Source organism: Procambarus clarkii, chromosome 66, assembly GCF_040958095.1.
Source record: "Procambarus clarkii isolate CNS0578487 chromosome 66, FALCON_Pclarkii_2.0, whole genome shotgun sequence".
In the NCBI taxonomy this organism is placed as follows: domain Eukaryota; kingdom Metazoa; phylum Arthropoda; class Malacostraca; order Decapoda; family Cambaridae; genus Procambarus; species Procambarus clarkii.
Genome location: NC_091215.1, coordinates 10656663 through 10682869, shown reverse-complemented (window position 1 = coordinate 10682869; position 26207 = coordinate 10656663). Strand labels below are relative to the sequence as shown.

Here is a 26207-nt window from a genome sequence, read left to right as displayed (position 1 = left end):
GTGGCATGAGATGGGGTGAGGATGTGTGTGTCATGAGGTCGGGTGAAGATCTGTGTGGCATGAGGTAGGGGAAGATGCGTGTGGGATGAGGTGGGGTGAAGATGTGTGTGGCATGATGCGGGGTTAGGGTGAGTATTGCATGAGGCGAGATGAGGGTGTGTGTTGCATGAGGCGAGATGGGAGGAGTGTGTGGCATGAGGCGAGATGGGAGGAGTGTGTGGCATGAGGCGAGATGAGGGTGTGTGTTGCATGAGGCGAGATGGGAGGAGTGTGTGGCATGAGGCGAGGTAAGGGTGTGTGTGGCATGAGGCGATTTGACGGTGTGTGTGGCATGAGGCGAGGTGAGGGTATGTGTGGCATGAGGCGAGGTGAGGGGGTGTGTGGCCTGAGGTGAGGTGAGGGTGGGTGTGGCATGATGCAGGTTGAATGTGTGTATGTGGCATGGGACTGGGTGAGGGTGTGTGTGTGGCATGAGGCAGAGTGAGATTGTTTGTGACATGAGGCAGGGTGAGGGTGCGTGTGAGTGTGGCAAGAGGCCGGGTATGTGTATGGCATGAGGCGAGGTGAGGGTGTGTGTGGCATGAGGCGAGTTGAAGTTGTGTGGCATGAAGCGAGGTGAGTGTGTGTGTGTGTGGCATAAGGCGAGGTGAGGGTGTGTGTGGCATGAGGAGAGGTGAGGGTGTGTGTGGCATGAAGCAAGGTGAGGGTGTGTGTGTGGCATGAGGCAAAGTGAGGGTTATCTTTAGTTTATCTTGAGATGATTTCGGGGCTTTAGTGTCCCCGCGGCCCGGTCCTCGACCAGGTCTCCACCTCCAGGAAGCAGCCCGTGACAGCTGATTAACACCCTGGTACCTATTTTACTGCTAGGTAACAGGGGCATAGAGTGAAAGAAACTCTGCCCATTGTTTCTCGCCGGCGCCTGGGATTGAACCCAAAACCACAGGATCACAAGTCCAGCGTGCTGTCCGCTCGGCCGACCCGCTCTCCAGGTTTGTGACATTAGGCGGGATGAGGGTGTGTGGCATGAGGCGAGGTGAGGGAGTGTGTGTGGCATGGGACTGGGTGAGGGTGTGTGTGTGGTATGAGGCAGAGTGAGATTGTTTGTAGCATGAGGCAGGGTGAGGGTGCGTGTGTGTGTGGCATGAGGCCGGGTATGTGTATGGCATGAGGCGAGGTTAGGATGTGTGTGGCATGAGGCGAGGTGAGGGTCTGTGTTGTATAAGCGAGGTTAGGGTGTGTGAAGCAAGAGGCGAGGTGAGGGGGTCTGTGGCATGAGGTGAGGTGAGGGTGTGTGTGGCATGATGCAGGTTGAATGTGTGTGTGTGGCATGATGCAGGTTGAATGTGTGTGTATGGCATGAGGCGAGGTTAGGGTGTGTGTGGCATGAGGCGAGTTGAGGGTGTGTGGCATGAAGCGAGATGAGTGTGTGTGTGTGTGGCATGAGGCGAGGTGAGGGTGTGTGTGGCAAGACACCAGGTGAGTGTGTGTGTGTGGCATGAGGCGAGGTGAGGGTGTGTGTAGCAAGACACGAGGTGAGGGTGTGTGTGGCATGAAGCAAGATGAGGGTGTGTGTGGCATGAGGCGAAGTGAGGGTTTGTGACATTAGGTGGGATGAGGGTGTTTGTGTGGCATAAGGCGAGTTGAGGGTGTGTGGCATGAGGCGAGGTGAGTGTGTGTGAGTGTGGCATGAGGCGAGGTGAGGGTGTATGTGGCATGAAGCGAGGTGAGGGTGTGTGTGGCATGAGGCGAGGTGAGGGTGTGTGTGTGTGTGGCATGAGGCAGGGTGTGGGTGTGTGTGGTAAGAGGCGAAGTGAGGGTTTGTGACATTAGGCGGGATGAGGGTGTGTGTGTGGCATGAGGCAGGAATGAGGGTGTGTGTCATGTGGTGGAGTGTGAGTGTGTGTGGCATGAGGCAGGAGTGAGGGTGTGTGTCATGTGGTGGGGCGAGGGTGTGTGTGGCATGAGGCGAGGCGAGGTGAAGGTGTGTGGTATGAGTCGGGATGAGACCGTGTGTGGCATGAGGCTGGGTGAGGGTGTGGGGAATGAGGTTGCGTGAGTGTGTGTGTGGCATGAGGTGGGGTGAGTGATGTGTGTGAAATGAGGTGGGGTGAGGGTGTGTGTGGCATGAGGTGGGATGAGGGTGTGTGTGACATGAGGTGTGGGTGAAAGAGTGTGTTGCATGAGATGGAGTGAGGGTTTGTTTGGCATAAGGTGGGGTGAAGGGTAAGTGTGGCATGAGGTGGGGTGAGGATGTGTGTGGCATGAACCGGGGGTAGGGTGTGTGTTTGTGGCATGTGACAGTGTGTGTGGCTGCAGGGGAGTTTACGGTGTGTGTGGCATGAGCCGGGGAAGGAGTGGGAGTGTATGGCAAGGGGCCCAATGGGGGGGGGGGGGAGGTTGGCATGAGGCAGGGTGATGGTGTGTAGCATGAGGCGGGGTTATTTTGTGTATTGCATGAGGCTAGGTTAGGGTGTGTGTTGCATGAGGCGAGATGAGGAGAGTGTGTGGCATGAGACGAGGTGAGGGTGTGTGTTTGTGGCATGAGGTGAGGTAGGAGGGTGTTGCATGAGGCAAGGTGAGGGTGTTTGGCATGAGTCGGGATGAGATCGTTTGTGGCATGAGACTGGGTGAGAGTGTGTGTGTTTCATGAGATGGGATAAGGGTGTGTGTGTGGCATGGGGCGAGGTGAGGGTGTATGTGGCACGTTGCGAGGTGAGGGTGTGTGGGCGTGAGGCGAGGTGAGGGTGTGTGTGGCACGTTGCGAGGTGAGGGTGTGTGTGGTATGAGGCAGGTTGAGTGTTTGTGTGTGGCATGAGGCAGGTTGAGTGTTTGTGTGTGGCATGAGGCGGGTTGAGGGTGTTTGTGAGGCATGAGTCAGAGTGAGAGTGTGTGTGGCATGGGGCGAGGTGAACGTGTGTGGCATGAGTTGAGAAGAGACCGTGTGTGGCTTGAGTCTGGATGAGTTTTGTAGGGAATAAGGTTGCGTGAGTGTGTGTGGCATGAGGAGGGGTGAGGGTGTGTTTGAAATGAGGTGGTGTGAGGGTGTGTGTGGCATGAGGTTGGGTGAGGGTGTGTGTGCAGCATGAGGTGGGGTGAGGGTGTTTGAAGCATGAGCCAAGATGAGGATGTGTGTGGCATGAGGTGGGTTGAGGGTGTGTGTGTGGCATGATGTAGGGTGAGGGTGTGTTTGCCATAAGGTGGGGTTAGGATGTGTGCGGCATGAGGCAGGGGTGAGGGTGTTAGTGGCATGAAGTGGTGTGTGTGTGGCATGTGGTGGGGTGAGGGTGTTTGTGGCATGAGCCGGGTTGAGGGTGTGTGTGGCATTGAGGTTGGGTGGAGGTGTGTGTGTGGCATTGAGGTTGGGTGGAGGTGTGTGTGTGTGGCCTGAGGTGGGGTGAGGGGTATGTGTGGCATGAGGCAGGGTGAGGGTGTGTGGCATGAGGTAGGTTGAGGGTGTGTGTGTAGCATGAGGTGGGGGTGAGGATGAGTGTGGCATGACGTGGTGTGAGGGTGTGTGGGATTAGTGGGGTGAGTGTAAGTGGCTTGGCGTGGAGTGAGGGGTATGTATGGCATGAGGTGGGGTGAGGATGTGTGTGGCATGCGACAGTGTGTGTGGGGGGGGGGGCTGCAGGCGAGTTTAGGGTGTGTTTGGCATGAGGTGTGGGTGACGGTGTGTGTAGCATGAGCCGGGCTAAGGATGTGTGTGGCATGAGGTGGGGTGAGAGGTAAAGCGGCATAACGTGGGGTGAGGTTGTGTGGCATGAGGCAGGGTGAGGGTGAGTGTGGCATGAGGTGGGGTGAAGGTGTGTTTAGCATGAGTTGGGGAAAGGGTTTGTGTGGCGGAGGTGTGTAGCATGGGGCTGGGTGAGGCGTGTGTGTGTGGCATGAGGTGGGGTAAGGGTGTGTGTGGCATGAAACAAGGTGAGGGTGTAGTGTGTGTGTGTGGCGTGAGGTAGGGTGAGAGTGTGAGTACGGCATGAGGTAGGATAAGGGTGTGAGTTCCAGGAGGTTGGGTTAGGGTGTGTGTGGCATAAGGCAGGGTGAGGGCGTCAGTGGCAAGAGGTGGGGTGAATGTGTTTATGTGTGTGTGTGGCATGAGGTTGGGTGAGGGTGTGTGTGTGGCATGAGCCGGGGTGAGGGTGTGTGTGGCATGAGCCGGGGTGAGGGTGTGTGTGGCATGAGGTTGGGTGAGGGTGTGTGTGTGGCATGAGCCGGGGTGAGGGTGTGTGTGTGGCATGAGCCGGGGTGAGGGTGTGTGTGGCATGAGGTTGGGTGTACTTACCTAATTGTACTCACCTAATTGTGCTTGTGGGGGTTGAGTTGTCACTCAACTGGTGTACAGATTCCTGAGCCTATTGGGCTCTATCATATCTACATTTGAAACTGTGTATGGAGTCAGCCTCCACCACATCACTGCCTAATGCATTCCATTTATTACCTACTCTGACACTGAAAAATATCTTTCTAACGTCTCTGTGGCTCATCTGGGTACTAAGTTTCCACCACACCTCATGCTACATACACCCTCATCCCACCTCATACAACACACAACCATCACCCATCCTCATGCCACACACACACACACACACGCTAACCTCGCCTCATGTCATACACACACCCTGCCTCATGCCACACACACACACACCCCCTCACCTCGCCTCATGCCATAAACACATGCACACTCACCCCACCTCATGCCACTGACGCCCTCACCCTGCCTCATGCCACACAAACCCTAGTGCGTGGTTTAGGAGGTATGTGTTAGTTTAAGGTGTGTGTGTGGCATGAGGTTGGGTGATGGTTGTGTGTTGTATGATGTGGGATGAGGGTGTGTGTAGCATGAAGTTTGGTGAGGGGTAAGTTCGGCATGAGATGGGGTGAGGATGTGTGTGGCATGAACCGGGGTGAGGGTGTGTGTGTATGTGGCATGAGAGAGAGTGTGTGTGGCTACAGGTGAGTTTAGGTTATGTGTGGCATGAAGTGGGGGTGAGGGGTGTGTGTGGCATGAGGTGGGTTGAGGGTGTGTGTGTGGCATGAGGTAGGGTGAGGGTGTGTTTGGCATGAGGTGGGGTGAACGTGAGTGTGTGGCATGAGGTAGGGTGAGGGTGTGTGTGGTATGAGGTACGGTGAGGGTGTATGTGGCATGAGGTGGGGTGACGGTGTGTGTGGAATGAGGCAGGTTGAGTGTGTGTGTGTGTTGCACGAGGCAGGTTGAGTGTTTGTGTGTGGCATGAGGCGGGGTGAGGTGTGTGTGTGTGTGGCATGAGGCGGGGTGAGGGGTGTGTGTGTGTGGCATGAGGCAGGGTGTGTGTATGGCATGAGGCGAGGTGAGAGTGTGTGTGGTATGAGGCGGGGTGAGGGTGTGTGACATGAGGCGAGATGAGAGTGTGTGTGGCATGAGGCAAGGTGAGGGTGTGTGTGTGGCATGAAGACTGTTGAAGGTGTGTGTGGCATGAAACGAGGTGAGGGTGTGTGGCATGAAGCGGGTTGAGGGTGTGTGTGGCATAAGGCAGGGGTGAGGGTGTGTGTCATTTGATGGGGTGAGGGTGTGTGTGTCATGTGGCATGGTGAAGGTGTGTGGCATGAGTCGGGATGAGATCGTGTGTGGCATGAGGCTGGGTGAGGATGTGTGGAATGAGGTTGCTTGAGGGGGTGTGGCGTGAGGCTGGGTGAGGGTGTGGGTGGCATGAGGTGGGGAGAGGGTGTGTATGGCATGAGGTGGGGTAAAAGGGTGTGGCATAAGGTGGGGTGAGGGTGTGTGTGGCATGAGGTTGGGTGAGGGTGTGTATGGCATGAGGTGGGGTTAGGGTGTGTGTGGCATAAGTTGGGGTTAGGGAGTGTTATGATCTCAGCCTACAGGAGAAACGAGTCTCCCCCCTTGAGAGTTATTCAGCAAGCCTGACCTAACTAGAAGGTCTAGCAAATATTGTTGATAACCCATATGTAAAATAGTTGCTTGGATATGATAAACAATTTAAGATTATGGGCAATGAAGAAGAAAACAGATAAATGACTGGGTAGATGTGGACATTTTGCTGGAGGCGTGAGGAGGGCTTTGACCTCACTTGAGGCCAGACATCGCAGGGGGAAAGCCGCACTCCGTTGAGCTCCCATCAGAAGGGAACCCCTAGTGATATATCTCCAAGAGAAGAGAAGTGTGTAGACGTGCCAGCTGTGGAACTGAGCTGGGAACGTTGTGGTCTCAAGTCCTGGTCGAAGAAGAGAGTATCAAGCCGCCCAGAGGCATTATTGTGGGCTGTGGTAGCGCCCTGATCAAGCTTCGTCAGAGGGAGGAGCGCCCTCGACCAGACAATCTGTGGTAAGCACAATATACGCCAGTTCATAGTGGTTGCTTGTAGTTGGTCGTGTGCCCAGCGACAGTAGCAATGTTTATTGATAAGTTAGACATGTTTTAATAAGGCAGAAGGCCTGAAATGAGAGAGTGGAGAGGGAGGAACACGGAGCGACATCCACCTCCTCTGAGCGCTGGCAGGCAACTGAGGGAGCCCAGCTCCTGACGGTGGAAGACCCTCCCAGCGAGTGAGGACCGCCGCCAGGCGAGGTGGAGTATAGACCCGCCCAAAACGGGAGAGTCCACTCTCACTGTATGTAGAGGACAGATAGAGGTTTGAGACAAACATATTGTGTGATTATTTTAGTTTATGTGTTGAAGGGGAAACATTTTTATTGGAGTGTCGATGGGTTGCAGGTTTGTCTTTGGGGAAAAAGTTGCTGAGAACTTCAAAGCCAGCACAGATGAAGTAGTTGATGAGACTCCAAGGTAGTGGAGCAGAGGACCTCGAGCTGTGAGAAGCAGTGAAGAGGAGTGTCACGTGCTTCTGTAGAGGTGGTGAAGCACCATAGTTGCTTGAGGGAACTTCATGGTGTAGCAGCCAAGAGAGCTGTGGAGGACCCTAGCAGAAGGGTGAAGCACCGTAGTTGCTCAAGGAAACTTCATGATAGCAGCCTGGAGGAGCTGCAGAGGATCCTGGTAGTGAAGCCCGGAAGAACCTGAAGAGAGCAGGGTAGCGAACTTCCAGAGGTGGAAGGGAAGTTCTGGTGGATTACTTGTAGGGAGTTGATAGTGTTTGGTTGTCATTAGCGTGCAAGACGCAGTGAGAGATGAGTGACTGTTGGCATTCTTATGTCAAGGAGTGTTTTATACTGAAGTTTAGAGTTACAGTCGTAGGCTGGATTACCTACAGATGTATGTGTTCTAGGACTGATAGAGTAATCGATTGATCATTGTTGTGTATCAAGGAACATTTATACTGATATATGTTATTGCATTCACATTTTCCTTGTACACGTTTATAGATATATATATATATATATATATTCTCTTGTTGATAATGCAACAGTGTATGTAGACTTGTTCAACTTGAGGAGGTTGATAGTATCAGGTGGTGAACCAGGAGATAGGATACCACTTGATAAGCTGATGATAGAGTTCTGATGGTGTTGGAGAGCAACCTGATTGTAATATTATAGAGTATAGGATTCATTATTATTATATGTGTGTATGTATCGTGTATGTGCTTTGTCCAGTAAATGTATCCCAATTTGCTGGTGTTTGCCCTTGTCCTAGTGAGGCTTCCCAGGAGGTAGTAAAGAAGGAGAGAGAGAGAGAAAGAACCAAGAACCACTGCTGTGGACAGGGTAGAAAGTAATACTAATAAGTCAAAGGGGGATCGAGGAGATCATATCACCTAAGGAGAGAGTGGTGAGTCACAGCGGCTCGAGTGGGTGTGTGCACGTGACAACGAGGCTAAGTGTTGGAGCCGCATCCCCTAAACGTGTGACGTTGAGCCCCTCTCCAAGAGCCAGAAGCGCCAAGTGTGATCTCCTAGTAAAGTATAAGCACTCTACCGAGTTGTGGGTTGGGTTGTCCGTAGAGAAGGATCAACACGACAACACCACCAACCCACAAACTATAATAAATGTGTGTGGTATAAGATGGGGTGAAGAGTATGTGTGGCATGAGGTGGGGTAAGGATGTGTGTGGCATGAACCTGGGTGAGGGTGTATGTGTGAGGGGGGGCAATGAGACAGTGTGTGTGTGTGTGTGTGTGTGTGTGTGTGTGTGTGTGTATGTGTGTGTGTGTGTGTGTGTGTGTGTACTCACCTAGTTGTGCTTGCAGTGGTTGAGCTCTGGCTCTTTGGTCCCGCCTCTCAACTGTCAATCAACAGGTATACAGGTTCCTGAGTCTATTGGGCTCTATCATATCTACACTTGAAACTGTGTATGGAGTCAGCCTTCACTACATCACTTCCTAATGCATTCCATTTGTCAACCACTCTGACACTAAAAAAGTTCTTTCTAATATCTCTGTGGCTCATTTGGGCACTCAGTTTCCACCTGTGTCCCCTAGTGCGTGTGCCCCTTGTGTTAAACAGCCTGTCTTTATCAACCCTGTCAATTCCCTTGAGGATCTTGAATGTGGTGATCATGTCCCCCCTAACTCTTCTGTCTTCCAACGAAGCGAGGTTTAATTCCCGTAGTCTCTCCTCGTAGCTCATACCTCTCAGCTCGGGTACTAGTCTGGTGGCAAACCTTTGAACCTTTTCCATTTTAGTCTTATGCTTGAATAGATATGGACTCCATGCTGGTGCCGCATACTCCAGGATTGGTCTGACATATGTGGTATATAATGTTCTGAAAGATTCCTTACACAAGTTTCTAAAGGCCGTTCTTATGTTAGCCAACCTGGCATATGCTGCTGCTGTTATCCTCTTGATATGAGCTTCAGGGTGTGTGTGTGTGTGTGTGTGTGTGTGTGTGTGTGTGTGTGTGTGTGTGTGTGTGTGTGTGTATGTGTGTGTGTGTGTGTGTGTGTGTGTGTGTTTACTAGTTGTGTTTACTAGTTGTGTTTTTGCGGGGGTTGAGCTTTGCTCTTTCGGCCCGCCTCTCAACTGTCAATCAACTGTTTACTAACTATTTTTTTTCCCACACCACACACACACACACACACCCCAGGAAGCAGCCCGTGACAGCTGACTAACTCCCAGGTACCTATTTACTGCTAGGTAACAGGGGCACTTAGGGTGAAAGAAACTTTGCCCATTTGATTCTGCCTCGTGCGGGAATCGAACCCGCGCCACAGAATTACAAGTCCTGCGCGCTATCCACCAGGCTACGAGGCCCCTGTGTGTGTGTGTGTGTGTGTGTGTGTGTGTGTGTGTGTGTGTGTGTGTGTGTGTGTGTGTGTGTGTGTGTGTGTGTGTTTGTGTGTGTGTGTGTGTGTGTGTGTGTGTGTGTGTGTGTGTGTGTGTGTGTGTGTGTGTGTGTGTGTGTGTGTGTGTGTGTGTATGTGTGTGTGTGTGTGTGTGTGTGTGTGTGTGTGTGTGTGTGTGTGTGTGTGTGTGTGAATGTGTGTGTTTGTGTGTGTGTGTGGCATGAGGCCGAGAAAGTGTGTTTGTGTGGCATGAGGCGCCGTTGGGGAAGGGGGGGTGCCATTAGGCAGGGTGATGGTGTGGCATGAGGCAGGGTTAGGGTGTGTTGCATAAGGCGAGGTTTGGGTGTGTGATGCTTGAATCGAGATGACTGAGTGTGTGGCATGAAGCGAGGTGACTGTATGTGTGGCATGTTGCGAGATGAGGGTGTGTGTGGCATTAGGTGAGGTGAGGGTGTGTGTGGCATGAGGTGAGGGTGTGTGTGTAGCATGAGGCAAGTTGAGGATGTGTATGTGGCATGAGGCGGGGGAGGGTGTTTGTGTGGCATGAGGCAGAGTGAAAGTGTTTGTAGCATGAGGAGGGGTGAGGGTGTGTGTGTGTGTGTTGCATGAAGCGAGGTGAAGGTGTGTGTGGCATGAGGCCGGGTGAAGATGTGTGTGGCATGAGGTGGGGTGATGGTGTGTGACATGAGGCTGGATGGGGCTGTGTGTAGCAAGAGGCCCAGTGCGGGGAAGGGGGGGAAGGGGTTGCATGAAGCAGGGTGAATGTGTGTGGCATGAGGCGTGATGAGTGTGCGCATGGCATGATGCGAGGTGACGGAGTGTGTGGCATGAGTCGAGGTGAGGATGGGTGTGGCATGAGGCGAGGTGAGGGTTTGTGGCATGAGGCGAGGTGAGGGTGTGTGGAATGAGGCAGGATGAGAGTGTGTGTGGCATGAGGCGGGGTGAGGGTGTGTGTGTTGCATGAGGCAGAGTGAGGGTGTGTGTGTGTGGCATGAGGTGAGGTTAGGGCGTGTGTAGCCTGAGGCAGGGTTAGGTTGAGTGTGGTATGAGGCGGGGTGAGGGTGTGTGTGACATTGTGCGAGGTGAGGGTGTGTGTGGTATGAGGCGAGATGAGGGTGTGTGACATGAGGCGAGGTGAGGGGTGTGTGTGGCATGAGGCGAGGTGAGGGTGTGTGTGGTATGAGGCGTGGTGAGGGTGTGTGTGGCATGAATCGAGGTGAGGGTGTGGGTGGCATGAATCGAGGTGAGGGTGTGTGTGGCATGAGGCTAGGTGAGGGTGTGTGACATGAGGGGATATGAGGGGATATGAGGGTATGTGTGGCATGAGGCCGGGTGAGGGTGTGTGGCATGAGGTGGGGTGAGGGTGTGTGTGTGGCATTAGGATAGCTGAGAGGTGTGTGTGTATCATGAGGTGGGGTGAGAGTGTGGTATGAGGTGTAGTGAGGGTATATTGAATGAAGTGGGGTAGGGTGTGTTGGCATGAGGCGTGGTGAGGGTGTTCTCACCTACTTGTACTCACCTATTTGTCCTTGCGAGGGTTAACCTCTGGCTCTTTGGTCCCGCCTCTCAACCGTCAATCAACAGGTGTGCAGGTTCCTGCGCCTTTTGGACTCTATAATATCTACACTTGAAACTGTGTATGGAGTCAGCCTCCACCACATCACTTCCTAATGCATTCCATTTGTCAACTACTCTGACACTAAAAAAAAATTTCTAATATCTTTGTGACTGATTTGCGCACTCAGTTTCCACCTGTGTCCCCTAGTGCGTGTGCCCCTTATGTTAAATTGCCTGTCTTTATCTACCCTGTCAATTCCTCTGAGACTCTTGTACGTGGGGATCATATCCCCTTTAACTCTTCTGTCTTCTAGCGACATGAGGTTTAATTTCCGTATTGTCTCCTCGTAGCTCATACCTCTAAGCTCGGGTAATAGTCTGGTGGCAAACCTTTGAACTTTTTCTAGTTTAGTCTTATGCTTGACTGGATATGGACTCCATGCTGGGGCTGCATACTCCAGGATTGGTCAGACATAGGTGGTATACGAAGTTCTGAATGACTCCTTGCACAAGTGTCTTAATGCTGTTCTTATATTAGCCAACCTGGCATATGCCGCTGATGTTATCCTCTTGATATGGGCTTCACGGGACAGGTCTGGCGTGATATAAACCATCAGGTCTTTCTCTCTCTCTGACTCTTGAAGAATTTCATCTCCCAAATGATGCCTTGTATCTGGTCTCCTGCTCTCTACCCATATCTTCATTACATTACATTTGCTTGGGTTAAATTCTAACAACCATTTGTTCGACCATTCCTTTAGTATGTCTAAGTCATCTTGAAGCCTCAAGCAGTCCTCCTCTGTCTTAATCCTTCTCATAATTTTGGCATCGTCAGCAAATATTGAGAGGAATGAGTCTATACACTCCGGGAGATTGTTACGTATATCAGAAACAGGATAGGACCGAGTACAGAGCCCTGTGGGACTCCACTGGTGACTTCACGCCGATCTGAGTGTGTGTGTAGCGTGAGGTGGGGAGAAGGTGTGTGTGGAATGAGGTGTGGTAAGGGTGTGGCATGAGGTCGGGTGAAGATGTGTGTGGCATGAAGCTTGGTGGGGGTGTGTGGGATGAGGCAGGGTGAAGGTGGGTATGTGGCATGAGGCAGAGTGAGGGTGTTTGTGGCATGATGCGGGGTGAGAGTGTGTGTGTGTGTGTGTGTGTGTGTGTGTATGTGTGTGTGTGCGTGTGTGTGTGTGTGTGTGTGTGTGTGTGTGTGTGTGTGTGTGTGTGTGTGTGTGTGTGTGTGTGTGTGTGTGTGTGTGTGTGTGTGGCATGATGCAGGGTGTGTGTATGGCATGAGGCGAAGTTAGGGGTGTGTGTTGCATGAGGCAAGGGAAGAGTGTGTGTGGCATGAGGCAGGGTGAGGGTGTGTGATGTATGTGGCAGGGTGAGGGTGTGTGTGGCATGAGGCGAGTTTAAAGTGTGTGGCATAAGGCGAGGTGAGAGTGTGTGTTTGGCATGAGGCGAGGTAAGGGTATTTGTGGCATAAGGCGAGGTGAGGGTGTGTGTGGCATGAGGTATGGTGAGGGTGTGTGACAAGTGGTGGGATGAGGGTGTGAGTGGCATGAGGCCAGGTGAGGGTGTGTGGCATGAAGTGGGTTGAGGATGTGTGTGGCATGAGGTGGGGTGATGGTGTGTGGAATGAGTCTGGGTGAGGGTGTGTGTGTTATGAGGCTGGGTGAGGGTGTTAGTGTGTAGCATGAGGTGGGGTGAGGGTGTGTGGTATGAGGTGGGGATGAGGGTATGTGGCATGAAGTGGGGTGAGGGTGTGTGGCATGAGGCAGGGTGAGGGTGTGTGTGTGTGGCATGAGGTGGGGTGAGGCTGTGTGTGGCATGAAGTGTGGTAAGGGTGTGTGTGTGTGGCATGAGGTGGGGATGAGGATGAGTGTGGCATGAGGTGGTGTGTGGGTGGGTGTGGTATAAGGTGAGGCGAGGGAGTGTGTGTGGCATGAGGCGGGATGAGGGTGTGTTGCTTAAGGCAGTGTGAGCATGTATTGGGCATGAAATGAGAGGAGGGTGTGTGTGGCATGAGATGGGGTGAGGGTGTATGGCATGAGGCGGGGTGAGGGTGTATGGCATCAGGCGGGGTGAGGGTGTGTGTTTGTGGCATGAGGCGGGGTGAGGGTGTGTGTGTGTGCGGCATGAGGCAGGGTGAGGGTGTGTATGCGGCGTGAGGCAGCGTGAGGATGTGTGCGTGTGTCATGAGGCGGGGGTGAGAGTTTTATATTTTGCCCTGAGGGGCGAGTTTATTGGGCCGCGCCCCACATCCTGTGAGTGGACATACCGTCATAACCGCATGTACAACACTCCCCAATTTTTTTTTATCTTTATTTAAGAAAATAGAATATAAATAATTTATACATAAGTTTTACGAGGCAATACTGCATTATAATTCTCAATGAACAAATATTCCATTATCACAGAACATGATCTTTAAAACCCCTGAATGTTATAATTATTTTTCTTTAAATGATTTACAAAAATTGGAGATTACGTTAATTTACAGGGGAAATTATTTCATTTATATATATTTTATATAATTCTCAGTAAACAAATTATCCATATCATCACCGAGCATGAGCCGTAACCTCCAAATGTTATACCCGATCCTGCCTAGCAAGAACTTCAATATTTTGTCTACTGAGTAACCTTCCTGCCTGCCTATCCACACACAAAAAATGTAATCAGAAAGTAACATAATTATTGTATTCTTAATTTTCTTGCAGTTTATATCAATATGAAACATTAAAAACCTCATTAACTCCATTCTAATACTTGGTCCACATAAAGCTTTAAGAGTGTCTCTAATCCAGTTTACAAGAACAACTTTCTGCTTACATAAATAAAATATATGCATATTATTCTCAACTTCAGTACATTGGTCACATCTATTGTTGTCCTTAATGCCCAACATCAACAACCTATCATTAGTAGGAAGGGTCTCATGAATATAGCGATACAACAGCTCACGTTGTTTTGGGGCAATAAATTTAACATGAAGGTTTGCCCATATTACTTGCCAGCTAAAGAGTGGATATGCCTCCTCTACTCTAGGAACTATATTTGGTAGTATAACATCATACACTTGTTTTCTGTCCATCATTAAAAAACTTTAAATATTACAAATCCGCCTGAGAACATCAATTGCACATGAATAAAAGTGCGGTGAAATAAAGGCCAGGTCAGTATACTCTGGCATATGTATCAAGTAGCTAACACGTAATTTACAAAAGTAATGTCCTAGCGCATTTACATTATTCCTCTGCATTGTCTCCTTTCTAAAGGTAACACATAAGATTGCCAATGACTTATGGTGCACATTCAGTATTCCTATTCCACCGTTTTTTTTACCTTTACATAGAGTAGTTCGTTTAATTGGTTGGTATCTACCATACCATACATATCTAAAAATCCGGTTGTACTCACTCACCTCTTGTACTGTGCCCTCGCTACGTTTCGGTGACTCTTCGTGGCCTTGGTCACGGTGAATTTCAACGGTAACCACCTGGTCAATTTTATCAGAGATTTTAATTTAGCGGCGCAGTCCTTCATACGTATCAGATCAATACTCTGGGTTAATTTTTTCCCACGTGTCTTCACATGACTGGCTACATAACCAGCTTTCACACCCCTAGCCTTCACACCCCTAGCCTTCACACCCCCAGCCTTCACACGACCCTTACCCTTTCTACCCTACCTTACTGAAGAGGGTGGAGTTGCCCTCTGCACAGACATTTCTACATCACTATCCTCCATGGTGTCATCCTCTACATCCAGTTGACAACCAATTACTTGTTCCATCGTCACCTCACCAGGGTCAGCACCACCGTCAGCGTCGCAACTCTGGGCAGCGTCAATGCCTATGTTATGGGCGTCCACATGTATATTTTCCTGACTTACCTCACCCTCGCCAGGTTGAACAACAGCAGGTAAAGCTTCTTGAGCAGCGTCGTCTGCACCATCCTTGTCTGCTTCACCGTTACCGTCCTGACCTAAATTACCTGCACCGTCCTCACTCGCACTGGGAGTCACTCCCACAGACGTCTCACGTACAGAGTTGTGGGTTACTTCATCTACCCCACCTGAAACTGCAGTATTTACAACAGTGGGTTCATTTCCTGATACAATGACCTCTATTAATGGCGGAAAGTCATATTCATGAAAAATGTTGATCCGTTCTGTTGCCTCCACCTGGCAGGCAGCAGCGATGTGACCAGTACGCCCACACTTAAAACAAGTTTGCAATTGTCCACTGTATATAAATTTAATATAATGACCTGCTACTGACATTGATGAAGGAATATTACGGTAAAGTTCCATCTTTACTGTTCTTGTTCCATTTAAACACCTTTTCCCTGGTCCATAGGTATATTTATTGAAACGAACATTGTCCACTTTCCCATATTGTTCCAGTATGTGTATAATAGTTGCATTCAACATTTCAAATGGCGCATCCCTCACAGAAACGTATGTAAACGCTTTGCTCAAATTAATCACTTATACTGAACCTTTCCCATTAGGTAAACTGATAATGTCATCATCATACTTCTTTAGAAACTCTGAACACGCCACATTGTTTTCAAATTTCACCATCACTCTGTTCCCTTGCAGTGGTTGATAACCAACTATTTCGTCCGTCTTTAACTGTAACACATCGAAGATCGTCGTGCATACAAGGTCGGAATCAGCATTACAGCTGAACTTGAGTCCTACGGACTCCTTCCGCTTGAGTGGAGGTGTGTAGGAACCCATGATGGCACAGAAGATTACCTGCTGGGTTGTTCATCCTGTCACTTGTACCCAGACACCCTGCAGCTGGGACTTGCTTAACTGTCTCAAGTGAACAGCTCCTCAAACAAGAAGATTAACAAGTGTTAACCCTTAAAATCTTACGTTATCTTGCAGGTGCAAAATGGGAAATCTTTTAAGAACAAGGTCAATATTTGATAAATAGTTTTCCTAACTCATGCTCTTGTGGGGTTTTTATTCTACACATACATATTTCTAATGTCTCTCAGGTGTTCACATTCTCTCAGGTAGTGGTCAAGGCGGTGTCCGTCACTCTCATCACAAATTCTGCAACTCTGCTGCTCAACTGTTGTTTCCATTTCGAATCTTCACAGATATTTGTATCCAAGACGGATTCTCGTTCTTTCTGATTCTCTCCCGTGGCCACCTCCTCTTCGTCCATTATGATTGTTGCCAGCTGCAGCCACATTGTACAATTCGCTGATATGTGCTTCTTTCCTCAGTTACCTCGTCACGGTGATGTTACCTGACAATACCTCTAATTTGTAGAAGAGAGTGTGTGTGGCATGAGGCAGGGTGAGGGTACGTGTGGCATAGGGCAGGGTGAAGGTGTGTGTGTGTGTGGTATGAGGCAGGGTGAGGGTACGTATGGCATAGGGCGGGGTGAAGGTGTGTGTGTGTGTGGTATGAGGCAGGATGAGGGTGTGTGTGGCATGGGGCGGGGTGAGGGTGTGTGTGGCATGGGGCGGGGTGAGGGTGTGTATGGCATGAGGAAGGGTATGGGTGTGTGTGGCTTGAGGGAGGGGTGTGCGAACCCTCCCCTTTCTCATATAGTACGGCATCCAACATTGTCTCATGTTACCTTTCTTCAACAAGGAAAGCTTTGTGAAACAAAAGGGAAAGGGGCAAACAAACTGCGGGATATGCGCTTTGACACAATAGCGCGTTGCAGCCCAACTTCTCTCTATGATAGACATGCTTCTCTCTATGATAAACATGCAATCACTGTGCTCTTCAGGTGTGCTGCCGACCTACTAGAAAGAGTTGCCATCGAGTAAAAGTATGCTGTTATTGGCGTATTTTTCCCGATATTTTTGCACAAAATCCGATTGTTTTAATGCAATTAGGTAAGACAACTATTGTGCGCTGCCCTAATTAACTCCGATAAGGGATGTGGCCGCCGCGGCCGGATTTATTAGTAAAAATAATCGTATAAAACTGATTTTTTTTAACATATCAGGGTGAACTTTGCACGAATCTGATGCCAGATGCCAACAGATTTGCTTACCATTTTAACTTTTTTTGGATATTTGACGAATATTTCTGAAGCTCCCAAAGCTCCCCCCTCCTCCAACTTCCTAAAAGCTCCAAAGCTCCCGGCAACGGGTACAGCAAGGCTAGGCGGCCTTGGGGCATAAAGAGCTGGACTTCAATTCCCGGTAGTCACGGATATGTAAGTACTGATAGGTAGGATCTAGCCTCACCCGGTCCTCTCCGTAATCGCTGAAAGCTGGACGGTATTAATACGGTGGGCTTCCTATCTTTCAGCTGGTGGCCCGAGAGGCAGACTGCCTGAGCCACTCTCATTAAACTGGTTGCGACTGTGAATGCCTGATTGACTGTAAGTGTCTGGCAAATAGTAAATGCCTAACTAACTGGTTTCTACAACAACTGAATGCATGATTGGTTACTACCAAAACTGAATGTATGACTGGTTGCTACCACAACTGTACATGCTTGAATGCCTTTGGTTATGACTGTTTGTGACTGGTCTTGACTGTGAATGCTTGACTGACTCTAGGATTAAACTCATAGACCGAGGTTTAAATGTAATCTATCTCTCTCTCTCTCTCTCTCTCTCTCTCTCTCTCTCTCTCTCTCTCTCTCTCTCCTTTTATATATATATATATATATATATATATATATATATATATATATATATATATATATATATATATATATATATATATATGTATATATATATATATATATATATATATATATATATATATATATATATATATATATATTTATATATATATATATATATATATATATATATTATTAAATATGACCGAAAAAGTAAGATTAATAATTCTAACACGAATTTTCTCAATCGTTCGTACATTTCTTTTCACTGTTGGAGGTAAATCAAAAATCAATTCTCCAAAATTCATTTTTATTTCTAGTCTGACGCGACACGAGCGCGTTTCGTAAAACTTATTACATTTTCAAAGACTTTAGTTTACAAATACACAACTGAATAGAACTTACGCATCTCCGATTTTGTTTATATCTACATTTGAGAGAGGTGGATAGGGTGAGGTGGCATTAATAGGGTATTAATTTCATCAACACAAGACAGAACAAGAGGTGGCATTAATAGAGTATTAATTTCATCTACACAAGACTGAACACGAAACAATGGGTATTGAATAGAAGTGATTGTAGAAAGCCTATTGGTCCATATTTCTTGATGCTTCTATATTGGAGCGGAGTCTTGAGGTGGGTAGAATATAGTTGTGCATTAATTGGCTGTTGATTGCTGGTGTTGACTTCTTGATGTGTAGTGCCTCGCAAACGTCAAGCCGCCTGCTATCGCTGTATCTATCGATGATTTCTGTGTTGTTTGCTAGGATTTCTCTGGCGATGGTTTGGTTGTGGGAAGAGATTATATGTTCCTTAATGGAGCCCTGTTGCTTATGCATCGTTAAACGCCTAGAAAGAGATGTTGTTGTCTTGCCTATATACTGGGTTTTTTGGAGCTTACAGTCCCCAAGAGGGCATTTGAAGGCATAGACGACGTTAGTCTCTTTTAAAGCGTTCTGTTTTGTGTCTGGAGAGTTTCTCATGAGTAGGCTGGCCGTTTTTCTGGTTTTATAGTAAATCGTCAGTTGTATCCTCTGATTTTTGTCTGTAGGGATAACGTTTCTATTAACAATATCATTCAGGACCCTTTCCTCCGTTTTATGAGCTGTGGAAAAGAAGTTCCTGTAAAATAGTCTAATAGGGGGTATAGGTGTTGTGTTAGTTGTCTCTTCAGAGGTTGCATGGCGTTTCACTTTCCTTCTTATGATGTCTTCGACGAAACCATTGGAGAAGCCGTTGTTGACTAGGACCTGCCTTACCCTACAGAGTTCTTCGTCGACTTGCTTCCATTCTGAGCTGTGGCTGAGAGCACGGTCGACATAAGCGTTAATAACACTCCTCTTGTACCTGTCTGGGCAGTCGCTGTTGGCATTTAGGCTCATTCCTATGTTCGTTTCCTTAGTGTAGACTGCAGTGTGGAAACCTCCGCTCTTTTCCATGACTGTTACATCTAGAAAGGGCAGCTTCCTATCCTTTTCCATCTCGTAAGTGAAACGCAGCACGGAACACTGCTCAAACGCCTCCTTCAGCTCCTGCAGATGCCTGACATCAGGTACCTGTGTAAAAATGTCGTCAACATACCTGCAGTATATGGCCGGTTTCAAGTTACTTTTCAATTTACAGTTTCAAGTTACTCGGTTTCGGTTACTTTTTCGGTCATATTTAATAATATATGTCTACAGGAAAGACTGCTACCAAAATATACTAATATATATATATATATATATATATATATATATATATATATAGATATATATATATATATATATATATATATATATATATATATATATATATATATATATATATATATATATATATATATATATATATATATGCAACAATGATCACAAAAACACTGATCCAAGTATGCAGAATAACCACATATGAAAAATAGAAAATGCTTAACGCGTTTTCGGCTAATTCGCCTTCATCAGAGCAAAGTAGAATGATCATTCTACTTTGCTCTGATGAAGGCGAATTAGCCGAAAACGCGTTAAGCATTTTCTATTTTTCATATGTGGTTATTCTGCATATATATATATATATATATATATATATATATATATATATATATATATATATATATATATGCGAACAAGCCTGAATGGTCCCCAGGACAATATGCAACTGAAAACTCACACCCCAGAAGTGACTCGAACCCATACTCCCAGGAGCAAGCGCAACTGGTATGTACAAGACGCCTTAATCCACTTGACCATCACGACCGGACAATAATGAGGTGATAGCCGAGGCTATTTGAACCACCCCACCGCCGGCACTCGGATAGTAATCTTGGGCATAATCCTGGGGACCATTCAGGCTTGTTCGCATTTGTGTTCCTCACGTGTGCCCCAAAGAATGAGGTGATTTGGTAAAATGCTATGCCCAAGATTACTATCCGAGTGCCGGCGGTGGGGTGGTTCAAATAGCCTCGGCTATCACCTCATTATTGTCCGGTCGTGATGGTCAAGTGGATTAAGGCGTCTTGTACATACCAGTTGCGCTTGCTCCTGGGAGTATGGGTTCGAGTCACTTCTGGGGTGTGAGTTTTCAGTTATATATATATATATATATATATATATATATATATATATATATATATATATATATATATATATATATATATATATATATATATATATATATGTCGTACCTAGTAGCCAGAACGCACTTCTCAGCCTACTATGCAAGGCCCAATTTGCCTAATAAGCCAAGTTTTCATCAATTAATTGTTTTACGACTACCTAACCTACCTAACCTAACCTAACCTAACTTTTTCGGCTACCTAACCTAACCTAACCTATAGAGATAGGTTAGGTTAGGTTAGGTAGGGTTGGTTAGGTTCGGTCATATATCTGCGTTAATTTTAACTCCAATAAAAAAAAATTGACCTCATACATAATGAAATGGGTAGCTTTTTCATTTCATCAGAAAAAAGTTAGAGAAAATATATTAATTCAGGAAAACTTGTCTTATTAGGCAAATCGGGCCTTGCATAGTAGGCTGAGAAGTGCGTTCTGGCTACTAGGTACGACATATATATATATATATATATATATATATATATATATATATATATATATATATATATATATATATATATATATATATATATATATATATATATATACATATACATATACATATAATATGACAGTGTCAGACCAAGAGGAAGAATTGAAACAGGAATTTCCTTACGTACTTTCGTATATTAATACATCTTTAAGAGGAATCATCATTCCTTCTGAAGATGTATTAACATACGAAAGTACCTAATAAAAGTCCTCTTTCAGTTCTTCCTCCGTGGTCTTACACTGTCACATTTTACATCACTTGTGCTTTAAATTATAATACTTTTGGCAACCCTGCCCATCATCCACCAGTCACTACCCAGCACCCACCACAGTCTCTGCACGACACCCACAACAGTCCCAGCCCGATACCCGCCACGATCAAACGCTCCAACAATCGCTGCTCGGCACCACAACAATCTCAAGTGAGTACTTCTAGATTTTTTGTTTAAAATGAGACGCTACAAAGATTATTTATTGTTTACCTGAGACTGTTGCTTATTTCATGAGTTGTACTCGTCAAGTCCCACCAGGGGCTATCACCAAGGGCCAACATGCAACATTTATATTATATCCAGATATGTCACGACTCCTAGTTACGTGTGACTGATTTATGTGTACTACCTTGAAGTGTGACACTACACCTCGCTGCAAATCTCTTGAAACTAAGATCCCTTAGTACAGAAGACTACAGCAGTGTATATCCACACTTTAACAACTGGAGCTTTGCATTTTATACCCTCCACAACTCGTACTGCCTGCAACTAAAGTGACACTGTAATATCCTTGCTGTGCTAGACAGACTTTCAGACATTTTAGCCATGCTAGACTGACAATGATGAATTTGGCGAACTAAATTGCCACTGTGAGAGAGCCCTTAGTATGCTAGACTGACACTGGAACACTTGCTATGCTAGACTGACACAGAAACACTTGGTATGCAAGACCGACACCGAAACACTTGCTATGCTAGACTTACACTGAAACACTTGCTATGCTAGACTGACAGTGAAACACTTGCTATGCTAGACTGACACTGAAACAATTGCTATGCAGACTGACACAGAAGCACTTGCTGTGCTAGTCCGACACTGAAACACTTGCTATGCTAGACTGACACTGAAACACTTGGTATGTTAGACATACTCTGAAACACTTGTTATGTTAGACTGACACTGAAACACTTGCTGTGCTAAACTGACACTGAAACACTTACTGTAGTTGACTGACTGTGAAACACTTGCTATGCTAGACTGACACTGAAACACTTGCTATGCTAGACTGACACTGAAACACTTGCTATGCTAGACTGACACTGAAACACTTACTGTAGGTGACTGACTGTGAAACACTTGCTATGCTAGACTATCTGTAAAACACTTGCTCTATTTGGCTGACTCAAGCACTTCCTGTGCCAAATTAGCACTGAAGCGCAGTCTGTGAAAGACTTGAAATGAAGCGCTCCCTGTGCAATACTGGCACTGAAGCACTTCCTGTGCTAGCCCTGACACTGAAACCCTTCTTGCTCTTGACTAGCACTGAAGCACTCCCTGTGCTAGACTAGCACTGAAGCACTCCCTGTACTAGACTAGCAGTGAAGCACTCCCTGTACTAGACTAGCAATGAAGCGCTACCTGTGCTAGACTAGCACTGAAGCACTCCCTGTGCTAGACTAGCACTGAAGCACTCCCTGTGCTAGACTAGCAATGAAGCGCTCCCTGTGCTAGACTAGCACTGAAGCACTCCCTGTGCTAGACTAGCACTGAAGCACTCCCTGTACTAGACTAGCAGTGAAGCACTCCCTGTACTAGACTAGCAATGAAGCACTCCCTGTGCTAGACTAGCACTGAAGCACTCCCTGTACTAGACTAGCACTGAAGCACTCCCTGTACTAGACTAGCAGTGAAGCACTCCCTGTGCTAGACTAGCAATGAAGCGCTCCCTGTGCTAGACTAGCACTGAAGCACTCCCTGTGCTAGACTAGCAATGAAGCGCTCCCTGTGCTAGACTGGCACTGAGACTAGCAGTGAAATGCTCCTACCTGTGCCTGACTGACCCTGAAGGGCTCTTCTCTGTGCTAGGCTGACACTGGAAGCCTCCTCTCTGTGTTAGACTGACAATGAAACGCCGATTTCTGCGCTAGACTGACACGGCAACGCTCATCCCTGTGCTAGATTGATATTGGAATCCTCTTCCTTGCTAATTTGACACTCCGATGCTCCTTTTGTGCTAAGCTGATATTGAAACGCCGCTCTCTGTGATAGACTGACAATGAAACGCTCCTCATTGGGCTAGACTGGCACTGAAAGACTTCTTTCTGTACCAGATTGACACTGAAAGACACTGAAAAGCTCTTCTGTGTGCCAGATTGACACTGAAAGACAGAGAACGACTTCTCACTATCCCGGACTGACACTGAAACGCTGAATCCTCTGCTAGATTGACACTGACACGCACCTCCCTCCGCTAGACTGACACTGAAACTCTCTGTGCTAGACTGCCACTGAAAGTCTCCTCCATGTCATAAGGGGAGAACGGAAACTCTCCTCATTTACTGGACTGACAATGGATTTCGGTTTCCCTGTGCTAGACTGACACTAAAACTCTCCCCCCTGTGCTAGACCGACATTGAAGCGCTCCGACCTGTGATAGACTGATATTGAACCGCATCTTTATATGCAAGACTCACACTGAAGCGCTTTTACCTGTGCTAGACTGACACAGACACGCCCTGTACTTTGTCAAACTGACACTGAAACGCTCTTCTGATTCCTAGAGTAACACAGACGTGTGTTACTCTGTGCAAGATTGACGTTGAAACGCTCCTCTGTGTGCTAGGGTAACACTAACAGTCTCTTCACTGTTCTAGACTACCATTGATCCTCCGGTTCTAGCATGGAACAGAAAGGCTCTATCCTGTGTTTTACTAACGCTGAAAGGCTCCTTCCTGTGCAAGATTAGCACTGAAAGGATTTTCTCTGTGCCAGACTGACGCTGACAATCTTCTCCCTGTGCTAGACTGACATGAAAGGTACCGCTCTGTGTAAGACTGACACAGATACTCCTCTCCGTGCTAGATTGACCCTAAAACACTCCTCCCTGTGCTAGACATGTCAATGAAACACTTCTCTCTATGCCAGATTGATGCTGAAAGGCTCCTCTATGTGCAAGACTGTCACTGAAAGACTATTCCTAATGTCAGGCTGACACTTAAAGGCTCCTCTCTGTGCCAAACTGAAACTGATACGCTCTTCCCTGTGCTAGACTGATTCAAACGCTCCTCACTGTAGTAGACTGACTCTGAAAAACCACCCTGCGTTAGACTGACACTGAAAGCTCCTCCCGTTGCTATATTGACACTGAAAGGTTCTTAAATGTTCCAGATTGAAACTGAAACGCTCAGCCGTCTGAAAGATTCACAGTGGAATGCTCGTCCTTGTGCTTTACTGAAATGCACATCAGTGTGCTACACTGACAATGAAAGGTTCCTCTCTTTGCTAGACTGACACTGAAACTTTCCTCCCTGTTCACCTCTGACATTCTTTTTCCTTTGCTAGAGTGACACTGCAACGCTCCTCCCTGTGCTAGATTGCCAATGAAGCTATCCTCCCTGTGCCAGACTGGCACTGAAATGTTCCTCCATGTGCTAGAGTGACAATGAAGCTATCCTCCATGTGCTAGATTGACAACGAAACCCTTCTCTCTCTGCTTGACTGGCACTGAAAGGCTTCTTCCATTGTCCGACTGACACTGAAAGACTCCTCCTTGTGATAAATTGAAACTGATACGCTCGTCCTAGTGCTAGACTGACATTGAAACGCTCGTTCCTGAGCTAGACGGAAAGTAAAACTCTGGTACCTGATCTGGACTAACAGTGAAATTCTCGTTCCTGTTCTAAAGTGACACTGAAACGCTCCTATCTTTGCTAAACTGAGACTGAAACGCTCCTCCCTGTTCTTGACTGAATAAAACGATCCTCGTTGTGCTAGACTGAATCAGATGCTTCTCCCTCTGGTAGAATGACACTGAAAGTCTCCTCTTTGTGCTAGACTGACACTGAAACGCCCCCTATCTGTGTTAGACTGACTCTGAAAGGCTCTTCCTTGTGCTTCACTGAAACGCTCATCATTGTGCTAGAATGACAATATAAGGCTTCTCCCTTTGCTAACTGACACCGAAACTCTCTACACTATGCTAGACTGGCACTAAAACTCATCTCCTTGTTCAACACTGGCACTCTTCTCCTTCTGCAAGACTGGAACTGAAAGGCTCCTCTCTGTACTAGACTGACACTGAAACGCTCATCCCTGTGCTAGACTGATATTAATACGGTCCATCTCTGTGCTAGACTGACAGAGACACACTCCTCTATGAGCTAGTGATACTGAAATGCTTCTATCTGTGCTTCACAGACACTGAAATGCTCCTCCCTGTGATAGACTGATACTGAAACGGTCCTCCCTGTGCTAGACTGACACTGCAAGGCTCTTTTGAACATTATATTGTAGAATGTCCAATATTGACTGACCTTCGCCCTCCTGGGCTAAGGTATGCTGAACTGTGTAATTACTATATGAGTACTGGAACACTTGATGATATATTAGAATTGTACCCATGATTAACCAAGTAATGTATCAATTATACAATGTATGTATGTGATGTAACTATATAACCTGAGCTTGTAAAAGCACCTTCATCACCTTCAGTGATTAAGTGCTTAATTGCACACTAGTTTCTCTATCAGCTATCTCACCCTGTCAGAGTAAAAGAGACAAATGTATGTGAATGCATGTGTGTGTGTATATATGTATGTATATATGTATGTTTACGTATGTGTGTGTGTGTGTGTGCATGTATATGCATGTGTATAAAGTATATATGGAAGCTGATCAGAATTACATTGCACCTTTGTAAATGCACATTAATGACACAATGTAAAAGACACATCGAACACTTTATGTAGGGCATACGTAAATCTGTGCATCTATGTATTTACGTATGTAGGTTAGCTTAGCATTTTAAAAGCACCGAATCACCTTCTGTGGTTGATTGTTCAATAAACCCTTGAACTATATGTTTAACACATCTCTAACCCTGTCCATGGAGGACAGAAGAAAATGTATATATGTTGCTTAGCATTGTAAACGTGTGGCCACGTCTGTAGTAGAAAATAATAATAAAAAAAAAATAATTGCAAGGTTCCTTCCTGTGCAAGACTGACACTGCAATGTTCCTCCTGTCCTAAACTGATACTGAAACGCCCCCCTCTGTTCTAGAATGGAAATGAAATGCTCCTCCATGTGCTAGACTGATACTGAAAGGCCCTTAGTAGTATAAATCGGGCCAACGGGGAGCCGTTTTAATTTTTTCGTCGGCTGCCCATTGGCACCAAATTATTTTCCTTGAACGTGGGTGACAGCACCGTTTTTTCCATGAACATGGGTATTTGCTCTCTACTAGCCCCTGATTCTTTTTCCGTGGATATTAAAAATGCCACCCTTCTGGCCCCTCATATATTTTACATTGAAATTTAACGGCTCCTTCCCGTCATCACTAAATTTAGTTACCTCGGCTGTGGGATATCTGGGCTTGACTCAATTTATTTAATTATTAAATTAATTAAATCAATTACGAAGGACCACCCACTTTTAAGAAAAGAGGGAAACTAATAAAAATTGATCATTATAAACACAAGGAAGAACCAGTGTCTATGGATAAATATTAGAAAGCATAATCACTTAAATAATTAATGGGTTGTATGGTTAATTAACTAAAGTCAAAG

The 26207-nt window shown here is 46.9% G+C and overlaps 1 long non-coding RNA gene across 4 annotated transcripts in view; it reads left to right on the top strand.

The window, feature by feature from the left end:
* Nucleotides 1-6294: 6294 nt before the first annotated feature.
* Nucleotides 6295-26207, top strand: part of LOC123769135 (uncharacterized) — an 84634-nt gene continuing 64721 nt past the window's right edge. The window contains exons 1-2 of one of the 4 annotated variants that reach the window (XR_011223835.1): nucleotides 6295-6319; nucleotides 20738-20850. This is a non-coding gene — a long non-coding RNA (uncharacterized lncRNA). Of the gene's footprint in view, nucleotides 6320-7923; nucleotides 7943-14643; nucleotides 14663-17078; nucleotides 17104-20737; nucleotides 20851-26207 lie in introns of those variants that run through there. The other 3 variants (XR_011223837.1, XR_011223836.1, XR_011223834.1) reach the window with 3 other exon arrangements.